Consider the following 17,220-nt stretch of genomic DNA (forward strand, 5'->3'; position numbering starts at 1 on the left):
ATGAATTTAGTTTGAAGTCAAAATATTGAAATTAAGTGAGTTTAATCTCAAATTTGGACTAAAATGCCTTTATGATTAAGTTAATAATTTTTTTTTAATGAAGTAGGGCCTGTTTAGGCCCGGCCCGGCCCAATGGGCTTTCTCATGCCCGACTCATGGGTCGAGCTTGGGCTTTGAATTTTCTAAAAAAATCCGGTCCGACCTGGCCCGATATTTTCTCTATCATCTTTAAAGCCCGGCCCAACCTGGCCCAAGCCCATTAAATTTAGGCCGGGCTAGCTGGGCCCGGCCCATTGACGAGCCATATCTTATTATGTATATATATATATATTTATTAATTAAAAATATATTAATAGTATTATCATGGTAAGTTCGAGGACGAGGATCACAGTACTCTCTCGCAAGGATGCTTTTCATATAAGTGATTTTAAATAGACTAGAATCACTTATGAGGAGAACCACCTCTTATAAGCGCCTCTAACACTGTTACGTAGAAAACGTTAAGGCCCCGTTCGTTTACGTTTTAGAGGCCCATTTTCATTTTCAAAAAACAGAAACAAAGCAAAAACGTGTTCGGTAAGCAAAAACAGAAAACATTGAAAATGTTTTCGTAAAATGAAACCAACTTCACATTTACTTCTACAAAACAGAAAAAAGATGTTTTTGTTCTCCCAGAAAACAAAAGCTCAAAACACATTGCTTCTGCTCAATCTTCTCTTCCTATCATACCAAAAACCAAAAATTTTCTCTGCTTCTGACAACCGATAAACCCACCAACAGGAACAACACTCATCTTCTCCAACCCAAAATAACACAAATCTGCAAACTAAGAAAAAAAAATACAGAGGAAGAAGAAAAGAAAAGAAAAACAGAGACAGAAAGAAGAACCACCACATACCCAGCTCAACCACCATCATCACCCAATCAAACCACCATCATCACCCAATCAAACCACCACAACCATTAATTAGTGGAACGAGAGAGAGAGAGAGAGAGAGAGAGAGAGAGAGAGAGAGAGAGAGAGAGAGAGAGAGAGAGAGAGAGAGAGAGAGAGAGAGAGAGAGATATGGGTGGGTATATGGGATTTATGCCATGGAAGGAAGGAGGAGTGGGTGCGGCCAGGGACGGACTCAGGATTTCAGAATGGTGTGGGCTAAATTTAGCTTACGTACAGACCTATTAAAAACTCAACGGTACGAGTAAATTTCATTGATAACAAAAAAATACACGGGGGGATATAATGAGCCTTACCCCTCAAATAACACTTATATAAGTTGCACCCTTCAAGTCTTCACAACATTAAAATCACTAATTATTGATTCATTATCTAAATTATCAGCTAATTCTCTTTCAATATGAAGTAGCATAGTCCCAGTGGGAGTCTAATTTTTTTCACGTGGGGTGTGGGGTTTAGTTCTTTTTATTTATTTATTGGTCAGCCTAGTTGTAGTGGGATTAGTTAATAATATTTTATTTGGATAGCCTAGTCCTAATGGGAATAGTTAATAATACTTATTTGGATGAAGGTTTGTTTGAAATTGAAAGTAATTATGATAAAATTGGTTGCCATTTGCAGCCACTGATTGACGGCAAAGAACCAATATTTTTTTTTTCTTTTTTTTTTTCCTTTTTTTATTTGTGTGTTTTCTGACCTAGGCTAGAGTATTAATTTAACTTTTAAAAAAAAAGTTAGCCCAGGTTAGCGTGCTAGTGGGTATGTCCCTAGGTGCGGCCTAGGAAGGAAAGGAAGAAGAAATGAGGAAGAAAGAAGGAAAGAGGAAGAAAAAGAGAGAAAAGAAACAGCCAAGGAAAAGAAGAAGAAAAGAGGAGGAAAGAGAGAGAAGGAGAAAAAGAAGAAAAAAAGAAAGAAAAAAGAAAGGAGATAAGATAGTTTTTTAGCTTTAATTTTTTTCATTATTTATAATAATTTTAGCCTCTAAAAATATCAAAATTTTTTAAAAAATGAACTGAAATTATCAAAAATACACCTGAAAAACAATTGTACTACCAGACACGTTTTCATTGTTTTTGTTTTCTAAAGAAGTTTTCTAATTAATCTACCAGATGCATTTTCATTTCCTGAAAATGCAAATTTGTTTTCTTGTTTTCATTCTTTGAAAATATTTTTGAAAAACACTCTCCGAAAACGTTATCAGACGGGCCCTAAGTGTTTTTGTGTTTTAAAAACAGTTTTTAGTATTTTCTAAAAAAGCATTTGGATCATTATTACAAAATATATTTACAAGTAGAAACGTTTTTCACAAGCATCATATTTACAAGTAGAAGTGTTTTTCACATAAGCATCCCCAAAGGGTCCCTTATGAAATGTAGAATCCGCGCCCTTAAGTTTTCTCTAATTATCTCCATATCGGAATCGAGCACTCAACTTGGAATTTTTATTGTGGTGTGAGCCAAAGAGTCTATGATGCCTACGTCGGTCTTTGCAAAGAGTTTAAGTAAAAGTAGGGTTTTTAGTTCAAGAAATAGTTACCTTTTCCCTGAGATGGAGGTTGGCTTATACAGAACTATGTCTTGGCTAGTTTACCATTGTGAGAGGTTACACACCATATGTTGGTTGTGCGGGTCAAGAAGCGATAGTCCACACGTCCAGTCAATTAATTGTTTTGACTTTGGAACGTGAGATAATTAACTCAGTTAATCTTTTTATTCAATGTTTTGGATGCAAAGTTAACTCTGTTGATGCGAAAAAGTGGTTCGGCACGTATTTCGCCAACTTAATGATATTGTGCCTTCGGCAGGTGACTATCTTCGGAAGACGTCTTGCTTCGGAAGGGTGAGTACCTGCAAAAGGAGCGTTCGGTAAGTCCTTGGGGTACCGGTGTAGTACCGGCCGAAGGCTCTCCGATGCTTTAGTAAGTACGGTTTTAGTAATGTTAACTGACAGATCAATCGGTAGCGTACCGTTCGTTCTGATTCCCCTCCTTTTGGGGATATGGGTCTTCTTAAATAGGCCTTGGGAGGTGTGCACTGTACTCATATTTTCGATGTGGGACTATGCACACGGATTGTGAGCATGACACGTGTCCAATGGTAAAAAAGGGCCAAGATAGACGGCTTCGGTAGGAACCATGCCGAAGGGGTTCTGTGATCAATATCGATCCTGTCCACGTGTTCGGTAGTCATAGGCCATTTATTTCCGGTATAAACAGTAGTCCCCCAAGTTATCTTCCGAAGGTCCTTCGGAAGGGAATTTAGTTCTCTATGGCGGTTCGGAGGTTAACCTGCCGTTCAGTAGGCTCGTTCGTGGGAGATTCACCTGGGACTCGAGGGGTCGTCGATGCTGAGAGGCGAGAGGGCAGAGAGACGCTTCGTCTTCCGTGCCTGGCGTGCAGTCAGCGGCTCCATTCGTCGGGTGACACGTGGCCAGCAAAAGTACGTCTGACGGCGCATTAAAGAGCCTTTTAGTCTCCCGAGGCATACAGTTACAGCTCTCTCCCTATAAATAGAGGTTGCTTCGGTCGTAAGGCTCACTTTGCAATTGTGAGTTGACGCGAGAGCTCTGTGAGGGCGATTTCCGAAGAGAGTGAACGGCAATCAAGGCGATTTTTTACAGCTGTTCTCGGCATACAGGGCGATTTCCAAAGAGAGTGAACGGCAATCAAGGCCATTTTTTACAGTGGTTCTCGGCATACAGGGCGATTTCTGAAGTTTCTGATCGGTGATCAACTCATCCCACACTACTCAAGGTAAGATACCGTTCGGTACCCCCCAAAATACTCTCCTTTTATTTTAATTGTACGACTTTTCATGGCGTAGGCTAGCCGAACATAAAATAGAATTTTCCTTCGGTAGTCTAGTGGCTATAGGTAGCGATGTAGGCATCGGTAGGGTAGTTTGTGGCACGGGTCTTAGCTTCCCTTTCTTTGTTTTGTAGATGTCCGATAGTGAGTCGCCGTTCGGCAGTGAGCCTAACGCGTTCGATGGGGAGTTGTCATCGGACTGGGATACGTCCAGCGGGGCTGTAAGCCTCGACGTCGAGGGTGGAGAAGACACCGATGTTGAATTATTCGGTGAGGAAGTGAACTCCATTCCCACCCATGGCATCGGCAAGGGGCTTATGACGGGGCAACCGCTACCCTTGGCCGCGGTGTACAAGGACGGTACCCGCGTCGGCCCGTTGGAGCATCAGCCTGAGGCCTCCACCTCCGGTCGCGGTGAGGGCATTGCAGGTCCCTCTCGACCGAGGGTGACGATCATCCACCGAGAGCAGCCTAGGATATCGGTAGGTGTGCCCAAGAAGCCTCTGTTCGGGGTCGACTACTTGGAGCCCAACAAGATCACCGAACGAGAGCTGGAGAGGATTAGGGCCGAGTACCTCATTCCGGATTCGGTGAAGATGAGGATACCGAGCCCTGTCGAGTCCCTCAGCGACCCAGCGAACGGCGAGGTGACCTTTTTCACCGATCTTCTTCTGCAAGGGGTTCGGTTGCCGTTGCAACCTGCCGTGCAGAAGATCCTTGCTCAGATCGGGTACGCTCCCGGCCAGTACAACCCCAACTTCTGGGTGGCCTTGATGGGGGTAATTGCTGCGTTCGGGATTGTCGAGGAGGGAGAGCCTTCCTACGAGCAGTTCTCGTACTTATACAGCATTACCAAGTCCAAGAGCGCCGATCACGGCGGCTGAGTTCAGGCAAACTGCCTGAATGCTTCCGAGCGGGGGCACTTCATCAGCTCGGTGCCGACTTCTCAAAAGTCGTGGAGGAATCGGCGGGTGCTACTCTCCGGTGATTGGGAATCGCCATTGGGAACACCCCCCCGCTTCTCGGTCCCCACGACATTTCAGATTGCCGGTAGGTTCCCGAAATACCGATTAATAGGCTGGCTCCTCCTCTCTTCTTTTTTCTTACTTTATTTTACTAATTTTCCTTCTTCTGACAGGTAAACTCAAGCAGCCGAGCCCCAAGCCGAGTGAGATCCGGCAGCTCGACAGAGTGAGGCTGAGAGTACCCGCTGCCGAGCGAGTTTACCCACGCTTCCTCTTCACCAACAACCTCGTCAGAGCCGGCCTCGTTAACCCTGCCGAGAGTAAGTGTATCTTTCCTTCTCCTTTTTTATTTTGTTTTTGTGTATTTCTTTTGCTTGCCGACTGACCGAACGCTTTTGACCAGTGACGGACGCAAGGAAGGCTGCCGAGGCGAAGAAGATGAACGAGTCCCCCAGGAGGCGCTTAATGATGGGCCTGGAGGGCAAGAAGAAAAAGAGGCAGCCCGAAGAGGCTTCCGCTCGGCAGGCGGCGGTGGATCCCGAGGATCAGACTCTCGCCGATCGTATGCGGCAGCTGGGTGCCGAGCCTATGCTAAGGCGGGTCGGCGATGAAGACTCCGCACCGAGGCGGATGGGTACTGAAGCCGCTGCTTCCAAGGCTGCCGGAGACAGTCGATCTGGAGGCCGAGCCAGTCTCCAAGCGCTCTAGCCAGTCGGAGGTCCCGAGGGCCGTCCTTGCGGTGGAGGACGAGGACGGCCCTTCCGAAGCCGTCACCATTGCCTGCCCAGCGAAGACGGTCCAGTTCGTCAACCATATGATCCTCGGCTCCCAGATGGAGTTGCCGGAGATCGACGAACTACTGAAGAAGCTTCTTCGGAAGGAGGCTGGACGCGCCTTTCGGCTTCAGGCATCGGTAAGATTTTCTTTCTTCCTTCGTCCTTTTTTTTTTTTTAAAGTGGAGCATGCTTCTGACTTTGTTTTGTGCAGGCGTCCATGGACATGTGTCTCTGCGTCAAGCGGGCCATTGCTGCTGCCGAGCGCGCCAAGAAGGCGTACGAGGACGGCAGGGCCAAGGTTGCTTCGGGAAGCTTTTCTGGCCAGGCTCCTTTGGCCTTGTCCAGCTGCCGTTTCAGTAGTTTCTTGATGATTTTGTTTATTGCTTCGACCTGACCGTTCGATTGGGGGTGAGCTGGTGATGCGAAAAATAAGTTGATTTTCAGGCGGGTGCAGAATTGCCTGAAGAGTTCCGAATCGAAATGCCTGCCGTTATCGGTAATGATAGCATATGGGATACCGAATCTGCAATAAATGTGAGTCCAGACGAAATTCTCCATCTTTGCTGCCGTTATGGTTGCTAAAGGTTCGGCTTCTACCCATTTGGTGAAGTAGTCGACGGCAACCACTGCATATTTTACCTGGCTTTTACCTTGCGGCATCGGACCGATCAGGTCTAGTCCCCATTGTGCGAAGGGCCAAGGACTCACGATCGGTGTCAGGGGTTCGGCAGGGATATGCTGTATGTTACCGAAGCGCTGGCATTTATCACACTTTTTCACTAGCGAATTTGCGTCCTGGTGCATGGTCGGCCAAAAGTATCCCTGCCGAAAGGCTTTGTGGGCGAGTGACCGGGACCCAGAATGGTCTCCGCACACACCATTATGGATCTCCCGAAGGACGTAGTCCCCCTGTTCTGCCGTAAGGCATTTGAGATATGGAGTGGTGTAGCCACGCTTGTAAAGGACGTCGTTGATGACTGTGTACCTTGCTGATCGGTACCTAAGCTTTCGGGCCTGGGCCTTGTCTTCTGGAAGGGTGCCGTTGGTCAGGTACGAGTATATAGGAGACATCCATGTATCTTCGTACTGCACGGTACACGTTTCGGAGGCTACCGTGCTCGGTTGGGCAAGAATCTCTACTGGCACCTTTCTTCCGATTTTGTCGTTGATTGCCGAAGCCAGACGTGCCAATGCATCGGCATGGCTATTTTCAGTTTTGGGGATCTGCTTGATCTCGTAGGCTCGGAAGCTTTGGAGCAGCTGATGGGTAGACGAAAGGTAGGCGTGCATGGAAGCGTCTTTGGCCGCGAAGTCTGCCGTTACCTGGTTCACAATGAGCTAGGAGTCGCTGTGAATTTTGATTTGTTTTGCATTCATGCTCTTGGCTAACCGAAGGCCAGCCAAGAGAGCCTCATATTCCGCTTCATTGTTGGAGGTTCGGAAGTCGAATCGGAGGGCGTACTCGATCTTGAGTCCGTCCGGTGTTGTCAATACCAAGCCTGCTCCGCATCCTTGTTGGTTTGCCGAGCCGTCGACGTGCAGAATCCATACGGGAGTTGAGACGTCAAAGCGTTCGACGTCTCGTTCCTCCGGCAATCCGGTCTCGATTAGCGGCTCGGGTGTCGGCTGTGCTGTTGATGGGGTGAGTTCGGAGATGAAATCGGCCATAGCCTGATCCTTTTCGGCGGGCCTTGGAATGAACTGTATGTCGAATTCTCCGAGTTCGATCGCCCATTTGATCAATCGGCCAGAAGTCTCTGGTTTTTGGAGCACCTGCCGGAGCGGTTGGTTAGTCAGAACTTTGATTCCGTGTGCTTAAAAGTATGGCCGAAGTCTTCGTGCCGAGACCACCAAGGCTAGTGCAAGCTGCTCTAATGGGGGATACCGAAGTTCAGTACTCTGGAGTGCCTTACTGACATAGAAAATCGGTAACTCTGCTTTCTCTGGTTTTCGAATCAATACTGAACTGACGGCAGTGCTAGATACCGAAAGGTATAGGGAGAGAATCTCCCCAGGTAGTGGTTTTGATAAAAGGGGTGCTTTGCCCATGTAGTCCTTTAAGTCTTGAAACGCTTTATCACACTCGGCAGTCCATATGATATTCCGTTTGCCCCCTTTCAAGGCTTTAAAGAACGGTACACATTTGTCGGTAGCCTTTGATATGAAGCGAGTCCAGGCCGCCATGCGTCCGGTAAGGCTTTGAATGTCCTTCGTCGTCTTCGGCCTCTCCATGTCGATGATTTCCTTTATTTCTTCGGGATTCGCTTCGATACCCCTGTGACTAATCATGAATCCGAGGAATTTCATCGGGTTCAGCCTCATCCGGTAGTCTTTCAGTATGCCGAACATGATTGACAAATTGTGCAGGTGTTCTTCGGCAGTTCTGCTCTTTACCAACATGTCATCGACGTAAACCTCCATGATGCTCCCGATGTATATGGCGAAAATTATGTTGACAAGCCTCTGATATGTTGCCACCGCGTTTTTCAGGCCGAACGGCATGACATTGTAACAGTACAACTCTCTGTCCGTTATGAAGGCGGTGTGTTCGCTGTCGGAAGGGTGCATGAAAATCTGGTTGTATCCTGAATAGGCGTCCATGAAACTGAGCAGTTCGTGCCCGGCGGTGGCATCCACGAGCTGGTCTATCCTTGGCAACGGAAAGCAGTCCTTTGGGCAGGCCTTGTTCAGATCGGTATAGTCTTCGCACATTCGCCACCCGCCTGTAGCTTTTCGGACCATTACCGAATTTGCCAACCATACCGGATATGTAGCCTCCCTGATGAAGCCGATAGTTTGAAGTTTGTCAACCTCTGTGCGCATGGCTTCGTATCGTTCGGCATCATACGATTGGCGCTTTTGTCTTACAGGCTTATAAGTGGGGGAAATGCTGAGTTTATGACTGATGATCTCAGGGTCTATGTGTAATAACCCAAAACAAAATATCTAAAAAGAAATAAAATATCTAAAAAGTAGGATTAATATCTTCTGGCAAAAAGACAATTTTGCCCTCGCATTATTTAATAGGGAAAAAGTTGACTTTTTGATCGGAAAAGAATTTGGCCATTCCGCTTACGCCATTGCGTAGAGCACGGCGAAACGAGTCCGTAGACACGGAGTAGACCCGAATCGGACTTGTAACGAAGAAAATACGATCAAAATACCGCGAAGGGCAAAATGGTAATTTGGTCAAAAAGTCAGATTTTTATCCCTTCCTCCCTTCTCTCTCCTCATTTCTCTCTCCTCTCTCTCTCTCCTCCCGATCAGCCCGCGCCAGCCTTCCTTCCCCCTTCTCATCGTCGCCACGGCCACCACGCTTGGAGCCGATCTCCGCCGTTGGTACCAAACGAACCACCACTCCATCGCCGTCATTTTCTGACCCTTCGCCGGAGTTTCTGTGGCCGGAGCTTGTCGGAAAACTCCATTTTTGCCGAATTTCGTGTTCAAACTTCCAGCTCGATTTTCTCCTTCAATTCTCCACCAAATCGATCGAGTAAGGTATGGTTTCTCAGCTATTTTTCGTGTTCTAGCTGATGGATGTATGGGTTTCGATCGAGTTTAGCTCTAAAGCGATTAATTTTCGACTTGAAATCTGGCCAAAACTTCGGATTTTTCATATCGCGCAATCCTTGGGTGCAGTGTCGTCAAATCGTTGGATTACACTGAATTTTGGATATGTCGGTCTACATGATTTCAGGATCGTGTAGAATTCGACGGATTGCGAATCGGAGTTCCGGATACTCCGAAATCGCGAACCCTGGGGCTAGGGTTTGGATTTTAAGCGATACCGCGATTTCGGCTAATCCGACCGTCCGTTTCGGACCAAACTCACAGAACATGGTTCCTTCTCTATCAGGAACCTTCAGAGAAGCCCAGATTGGCCATTGGAGACCATGGACCCACGGGGTCCCGGATTGGCCGGTCTGGTGGTTTATCGCTTAGTTAAGCGTCGAGTCTTCCAAAACTGATCTAAGAGTCTGAAAGGCTAATGTGGGCCTAGGAGTAACTTGAAACGAGTGCACGTATTTCTAGGAGCCGGGGGCAGGGTGTTTAATTTAAATTCTTTTTATTCAGCAGTTTATTGATTTATTATTCATGGATAATCAGGCCCTAGAGATCCAGTCGACCCGCAGGAGGGACCTTCGAAGGGTCCAATTAGCTCGGACCATCAGTGAGTGGACTTTCTTTCATAAACGATTTTATATGCAGGAGTTATATAAATGATTTATATAAATGAGATTGCTTAAATGATTTTATAATGATTTTATACAAATAAGCTTTTATAAGTCAGTTTATATGGGTTAATTTGATTATTGATTTTGAAGAAGTTTTATGAACTATTTATTTCAAACGTGATGTGAGCGGTACAATGCTTTGATTTACGTGTTGTTTAGTTACTGAAGCTCAAGTAATATAAAAAGGAGAGTTTGAGAACTCTATCAGAAGAGACAGCAGTTAAATGTCAGTTTCACAAAAAGGCAGTGAGCTATTAGATTTTTCTAAAAATAGTTTATTTTAGAACCACCATGTACCCACTCTTTATTTGGTGATTACCCAGAGTTGGACCGATGTCTACGGACATCCAGTCCGATTTCAGTTTACGTCAGTGCACTTGACTTTGCCTCACGAGTTACGGGGACGCTCGGACCGTGAGTGCCAGGATTTGCGGCTCGGCAGACTTGGTGTCCTGAGACCTGCCAGGATTGCGGCTCGGCTGACTCTGTGTCCCCGAGACCTGCTAGGATTGCGGATCAGGCTGACTACGGTCCCCTGCATCCTGCCAGAGCGACTCGAGCTGACTTGGTGTCATCGAGGACCTGCTGGCGGATCAGGCTGATCATAGTCCCCTAATTTCGCCAGTTTGCGGCTCGGGTAGACTGCGTGGCGCCCGAGACCTGCCAGGGGAATTGACGGATACGACAAGGGTACAAATAGGTGGTATTTTCAAAGGATTTTGAGTTTTCTTTTATTCAATTGTGACTTTCAGTTATTTTATACCAGTTTCTTTGATATTCGCGCATTTATATCCTTATATATTTGTTCAGTATACGAGTATATTCGTTAACACTCTTTACATGCTTATTTGAATACCTTGTTTTGACATAGAGACAAATTAGCGATTTATATCCCTATGTATTTCAAACGGGGGTTATTATGTTCTAGCTTGTTTTTAAGAACCTTATTTTTGTCCACTCACGTTTTTAACCTGTTTTTCGCCCCCAGGCCGTAGAAGTGCACAGGATCCACCACCGGGCCGTTCATAGCTTCTGCGCCACCAAATAAGGTAGAGTTTTGTGGAAAATCCTTAGAACCCTGAAAACTCTAGAAAATGCTATGATATCTATTTGAAACTGAAAAACTGGAGTTGAAATCTGTTATTTGAGATATTCTGGCAGTTGGTGTGGACTTATTTGATTGTTTAACAGGTGGAAAACTTTTGGTTTGGTCAAAATACAGGGGAGACTCTGCCGAATTTTCGGCAGAAGTCTAAGGAAGAGTGTAAAAAGAATTTGAAACGAGAGGGATAAAAAGGTCTTTTGTGCCCGACATTCGCCAGGTGTCGGACACGCACAGGACTTGGCTCGAATTCCAAAGCGGAAATTGGGTCGGGTCCTATCAATTTGGTATCAGAGCATAGGTTTTACTTCCTGTAGACTTCGTACTCTGTGCATCCTCGTTCCCTTTTCAAGTTAGGCCCAAATGGTGGTGGTGTCCGTAGGAAAATTAGACAGACATCCCGACGTAAGGAGATGAGATTTCCAAGTTGGACAGGAACTACACCAGTATCTGAACCGATAGAGTAATTTGTTGTTAGAGGCTCGTAGGGAGCCGTATTTACTGCACCTAGTAGACGGGGAGACCCAAATATCCCGTAAACCTTGGAGTTGTTAGCTCAGGCTTTAGTCAGCCAGAGACTCATCAGTGAGATAGGAGGATCCAGTAAAAAGAATTGAGAGTTATAAATTGGGATAATGATGGTACTTAGTAGTAAAAAGAGGATTAAATTGAAGGAGTAGAGTAGATAATGGAGGTCATGGTTGTTCCACATAAGAATAGAGTATTGGCGGGATTTGGTTAAGAAGTGATACCAAAATCCTTTGACTCGTACGGGACAAGCATTTTAGAGCAGAATTTGATAGTCAGTCCTATCTACAAGTCTACAGAAGGTGGGGAGGCAGCAGTTTTTGCAGCAGAATAGAGGATAATGATTGGACCCGAGTATGAGAAAAAGGTTTCACGTATTGTTTTCTACTAATAGAGATTGAAAAGTAAGAGATAGTACCTGGTTACGATAAGGTTAAAAGCCTCCATCCAAGATATTGTGATCAGTTAGTAGTTGGTTAACTTTGGTATCGTGGTGATGTCTGCCCCAGCCAGATATTGGGCAGACCATGGGGTGCACTCTGTGCACAGTATTTGGATATGGGTCATGCTAATCAGGAAGAATTTAAAAGAGGTAACTACAGTGGTGATTACAGACTCCGATCACCGAATGGCCGCAGATATGGAGGCTACCGATCTGAATTTAGTTCCAGTGAAAGTACCAGCCAAGATAGTAATATTGGAAATTGTTATGGGGCTGGTATAGCCAGGAGTGTTAGAAGACAATTGTTGTCAGACTCTAACAGGAGACAACGCCCTAATGTGCCAGGTGTGGTAGGCATTATTCCGGGCCCTGCTAGAGGAGTACTACGGGAGGATAATATTATGGACAGTCTAAACCTTTCCAGAAGGATTGCCGCTGTTCCCTTAGTATAAAAAGATCATTTCTGCAGCAAAACAAGTATGCAAGGTAACTTACAGGAAACACCACAGTCTATAGAAGCTCTGTTTAGCGATGAACCCAGATCAGTATGGCTAGTCGAGGAAGCAGTCAGCTGAAGGGATGTAGTAACAGTTTTAAACCTGCAGATGCACAGTATAACATGACTTAGTAGGAAGCATGAGCATTATTTACTGCAGTTACAGATTAAATTCCCCTTCGGTATGGTTGACTGGAGGTCATCCTAGGATTGGATTGATTTGGCTGGACACTGTACCTCAAAACTACCTTTTCATCAGGAGATCAAGTTTATTTTTGAGTTCGCTCCAGGAATGAAGCCTATTTCTCGGGTAAAGTACAACAGGACACCAGTAAGTTGAAGAAGCTAAAGACTAAATTGCCGGAATTGATAGCGAAGAGAGTCATTCAGCTTAGTGTATTCCTCATTGAAGTGTTCAAGTGTTATTTAAGGAAAGGAGATGTCATCAAGAAGTTATGCATGGACTCAAAGCAGCTGAATAAGATCACCGTATGGAAATAGGTGTCTATGGTTTCACAGTAAGGAATTGTTTAATAAGCTAAGGAGTACTAAGGGATTTTCTAACAAGTGATTTGAGGCTTGGATATGTACCTAAAACAGCGTGTTGAATGAGGTATGGGGACTCTGAATTCCTGGTCATGATATAAAGAATTAAGGGATGTGCCAGTTGTATTTTGGACCCCCCCTTGAACAGAATGTTTGGGTGGTATTGAAATCGCCTCATGATCGTGTAGCTAGATAACCTTTTGGTGTATTCTAAGAAACAGAAGGCACATGTGAAGTATTTAAACATTAGGTGGTGGACTCTGAGAAGGCAGTAACTTTATGCCAAGCTCAGCAAGTGTGCATGTTGGAGGGACAGAGTGAGTTTCTTGGGACACATGATTTCGGTTGAAAGTATTTTGTTGATCCTCAAGGATTGAAGCAGTAGTAAATTTAGTTATGACCAATCAGTGTTACAGAAGTACAGAGTTTTCTAGGTAAGTCGATTTTTACTGTCGCCCTGTGGAAAAGTTGTTCACCATGGCGACGCCGCTCATCTTTTTAGCAAAGAAGGAAGTTCTATTGGTGTGGTCAGACCAGTGTGAATTTCAGTAATGCAGGAGGTTAGTGGGAACTTGATATACTACAGTATTGTGGTCATAAGAATTTAGGTTTGTGCTGGTACAGTATGGAAGAATGAGCACTTTTGTGATTCAACAATTGTAGGAGTATAAATCAAAGTATTCTATTCATGATTTGAAACAGGCCATAGAAAGTTTGGCCTAACAGGTGGGTGACAGTATTTTTATGAGAAAATATGCCAGATCTTTACAGATCACAAGAAGTTACCAAATTTCTTTATACTGGAGGAAGAAAACTTGAGACGGAGAAAATGGTCAGAGGTTATAGATACGCTCAGTATGAAATTCTCAAGAGAAGTGGCTTATCTCCGAAGGAGATAGATTATCAGCGTTAGTAGGACAAAAGTTGAGCTGGATACGAATAATCAGGAAGCACTGTTAATTACTTGTCAGGGAAAGTCAGTGCTAAAGAACTCGAATATGTGCAGGTTAATTCCAGAATCTCGATTTGACTCTTATGCGTAAAAGGTTGAATTATATGACATGAAGAGCAAAGGTTCAAAATGAAGATCTTACAAGGAGCTTCTTATGATGAAAGGAACAGTAGAACTTGTCAGCAAGGAATAGCTTCGCGACAAGAATCAACAAGGTTCTTGCAATCACCTTCGATTTTTGAAAAGAAAACGGGAGCAACTTACGATGGATTTTGTGTTCAGCCTCCTTGAACATAGAGAAGGCAGAGTGGAGTGTAGGAAATTAAGGATCAATTCAGTAAGTCTGTGTAGGTTCCGCAGGTGAGAGCCAAGTATAGTCTGAACAAACTGGCAAGGATTTTCACAGATAAAATCTTGCGACGCTAAGAATACCAGTCCCTATGGTTTAGGTCAAGAAATCCAGGTTATCTTCCAGTTGGACTCAGCTAAAGGAAGCTTTTGGAAATTGAGTGCAGTTTAATACTGCAATTCACCCCAGATAGACGATCAGCCTAAGTGAATGACCCAAACTTTAAAAGAGCGACTGAAGTGTTGTATACTGCAGTTTCAGAATGTTTGGGGTGAAAAGATACCATTTTGAGAGAGTGTCTCAAGTGACAGTAGTTAACTTTCCTTAGATTACAAATCTCAAATTGCCACTGGTATCTACAATTAAAATGTTTCCAATTGCTGCCCTATACGAGACATAGTATGGACCACCCAAGTATGAAGGTGAAATGTTAAGCAAGGTTTATTGAAATATGAAAGTGTTGTAGGAAATAAAGAACCTTATTGGATTAAGCAGAAAAAGATTCAAGTAACCCAGGATTGGCAAGAAGTTATGCAGATACTAGAAGAAGGATCTTTAGTTGGGTATTCTTCAACATTTCTCGCCTAAGGAAGATGTAGTGAGATTTAAAGAAGCAAGGGAGCCAAATCCTAGCTGAATCAGATCTAATGAGATTATAGAATGTGTGGGAAACAAGCAGTTCAGATATTGGAATAGAAAGTGTCCAGCTTTCAGTAACACATGCTATATAATAACCTAAGTTGCAGATACAGGAGCAGTCATTCCCCCTCTTTAAACGACAAGGAGGTAAATTTCGAGGACGAAATTTTTATAAGGGGGGTAGATTGTAATAACCCAAAACAAAATATCTAAAAAGAAATAAAATATCTAAAAAGTAGGATTAATATCTTCTGGCAAAAAGAAAATTTTGCCCTCGCATTATTTAATAGGGAAAAAGTTGACTTTTTGATCGGAAAAGAATTTGGCCATTCCGCTTACCCCATTGCGTAGAGCACGGCGAAACGAGTCTGTAGACACGGAGTAGACCCGAATCGGACTTGTAACGAAGAAAATACGATCAAAATACCGCGAAGGGCAAAATGGTAATTTGGTCAAAAAGTCAGATTTTTATCCCTTCCTCCCTTCTCTCTCCTCATTTCTCTCTCTTCTCTCTCTCTCTCTCCTCCCGATCAGCCCGCGCCAGCCGACCTTCCTCCCTTCTCATCGTCGCCACGACCACCACGCTTGGAGCCGATCTCTGCCGTTGGTACCAAACGAACCACCACTCCACCGCCGTCATATTCTGACCCTTCGCCGGAGTTTCCGTGGCCGGAGCTTGCCGGAAAACTCCATTTTTGCCGGATTTCGTGTTCAAACTTCCAGCTCGATTTTCTCCTTCAATTCTCCACCAAATCGATCGAGTAAGGTATGGTTTCTCAGCTATTTTTCGTGTTCTAGCTGATGGATGTATGGGTTTTAATCGAGTTTAGCTCTAAAACGATTAATTTCCGACTTGAAATCTGATTGAAAATTCGGCCCCCGTGATCTACTGTTTCTGGTCACTTTTTGGGGTATGTCCAAGAACAAAAGTGACTCCAAATGGGGTGTTTTACCTAGGATAGGAGTTTGGAGTCCTGGTTATGAGATTTTTCGACCACCCGAAATCGCTTAAGACACCCAAATCTGCCCGCGCGTGCTGGGGCGTGTGGCGAGGGTGGTGAAGTAATTCTGTACAGTTTTGTGACCCTCGTGTCGTCACGAGCGCGTAGGATTTCGCGGATCTGGATTCGGAGTCCGTTTGAGCCCCGAACGGATTTTTCATATCGCGCAATCCTTGGGTGCAGTGACGTCAAATCGTTGGATTACACTGAATTTTGGATATGTCGGTCTACATGATTTCAGGATCGTTTAGAATTCGACGGATTGCGAATCGGAGTTCCGGATACTCCGAAATCGCGAACCCTGGGGCTAGGGTTTGGATTTTAAGCGATACCGCGATTTCGGCTAATCCGACCGTCCGTTTCGGACCAAACTCGCAGAACATGGTTCCTTCTCTATCAGGAACCTTCGGAGAAGCCCAGATTGGCCATTGGAGACCATGGACCCACGGGGTCCCGGATTGGCCGCTCTGGTGGTTTATCGCTTAGTCAAGCGTCGAGTCTTTCAAAATTGATCTAATAGTCTGAAAGGCTAATGTGGGCATAGGAGTAACTTGAAACGAGTGCACGTATTTCTAGGAGCCGGGGGCAGGGTGTTTAATTTAAATTCTTTTTATTCAGCAGTTTATTGATTTATTATTCATGGATAATCAGGCCCCAGAGATCCAGTCGACCCGCAGGAGGGACCTTCGAAGGGTCCAATTAGTTCGGACCATCAATGAGTGGACTTTCTTTCATAAACGATTTTGTATGCATGAGTTATATAAATGATTTATATAAATGAGATTACTTAAATGATTTTATAATGATTTTATACAAATAAGCTTTTATAAGTTAGTTTATATGGGTTAATTTGATTATTGATTTTGAAGAAGTTTTATGAACTATTTATTTCAAACGTGATGTGAGCGGTACAATGCTTTGATTTACGTGTTGTTTAGTTACTGAAGCTCAAGTAATATAAAAAGCAGAGTTTGAGAACTCTATCAGAAGAGACAGCAGTTAAATGTCAGTTTCACAAAAAGGCAGTGAGCTATTAGATTTTTCTAAAAATAGTTTATTTTAGAACCACCATGTACCCACTCTTTATTTGGTGATTACCCAGAGTTGGACCGATGTCTACGGACATCCAGTCCGATTTCAGTTTACGTCAGTGCACTTGACTTTGCCTCACGAGTTACGGGGACGCTCGGACCGTGAGTGCAAGGATTTGCGGCTCGGCAGACTTGGTGTCCCGAGACCTGCCAGGATTACGGCTCGGCTGACTCTGTGTCCCCGAGACCTGCCAGGATTGCGGATCAGGCTGACTACGGTCCCCTGCATCCTGCCAGAGCGACTCGAGCTGACTTGGTGTCATCGAGGACCTGCTGGCGGATCAGGCTGATCATAGTCCCCTAATTTCGCCAGTTTGCGGCTCGGGTAGACTGCGTG

The sequence above is a fragment of the Prunus persica genome, chromosome G5 (genome assembly GCF_000346465.2).
Source record: "Prunus persica cultivar Lovell chromosome G5, Prunus_persica_NCBIv2, whole genome shotgun sequence".
NCBI lineage: Eukaryota > Viridiplantae > Streptophyta > Magnoliopsida > Rosales > Rosaceae > Prunus > Prunus persica.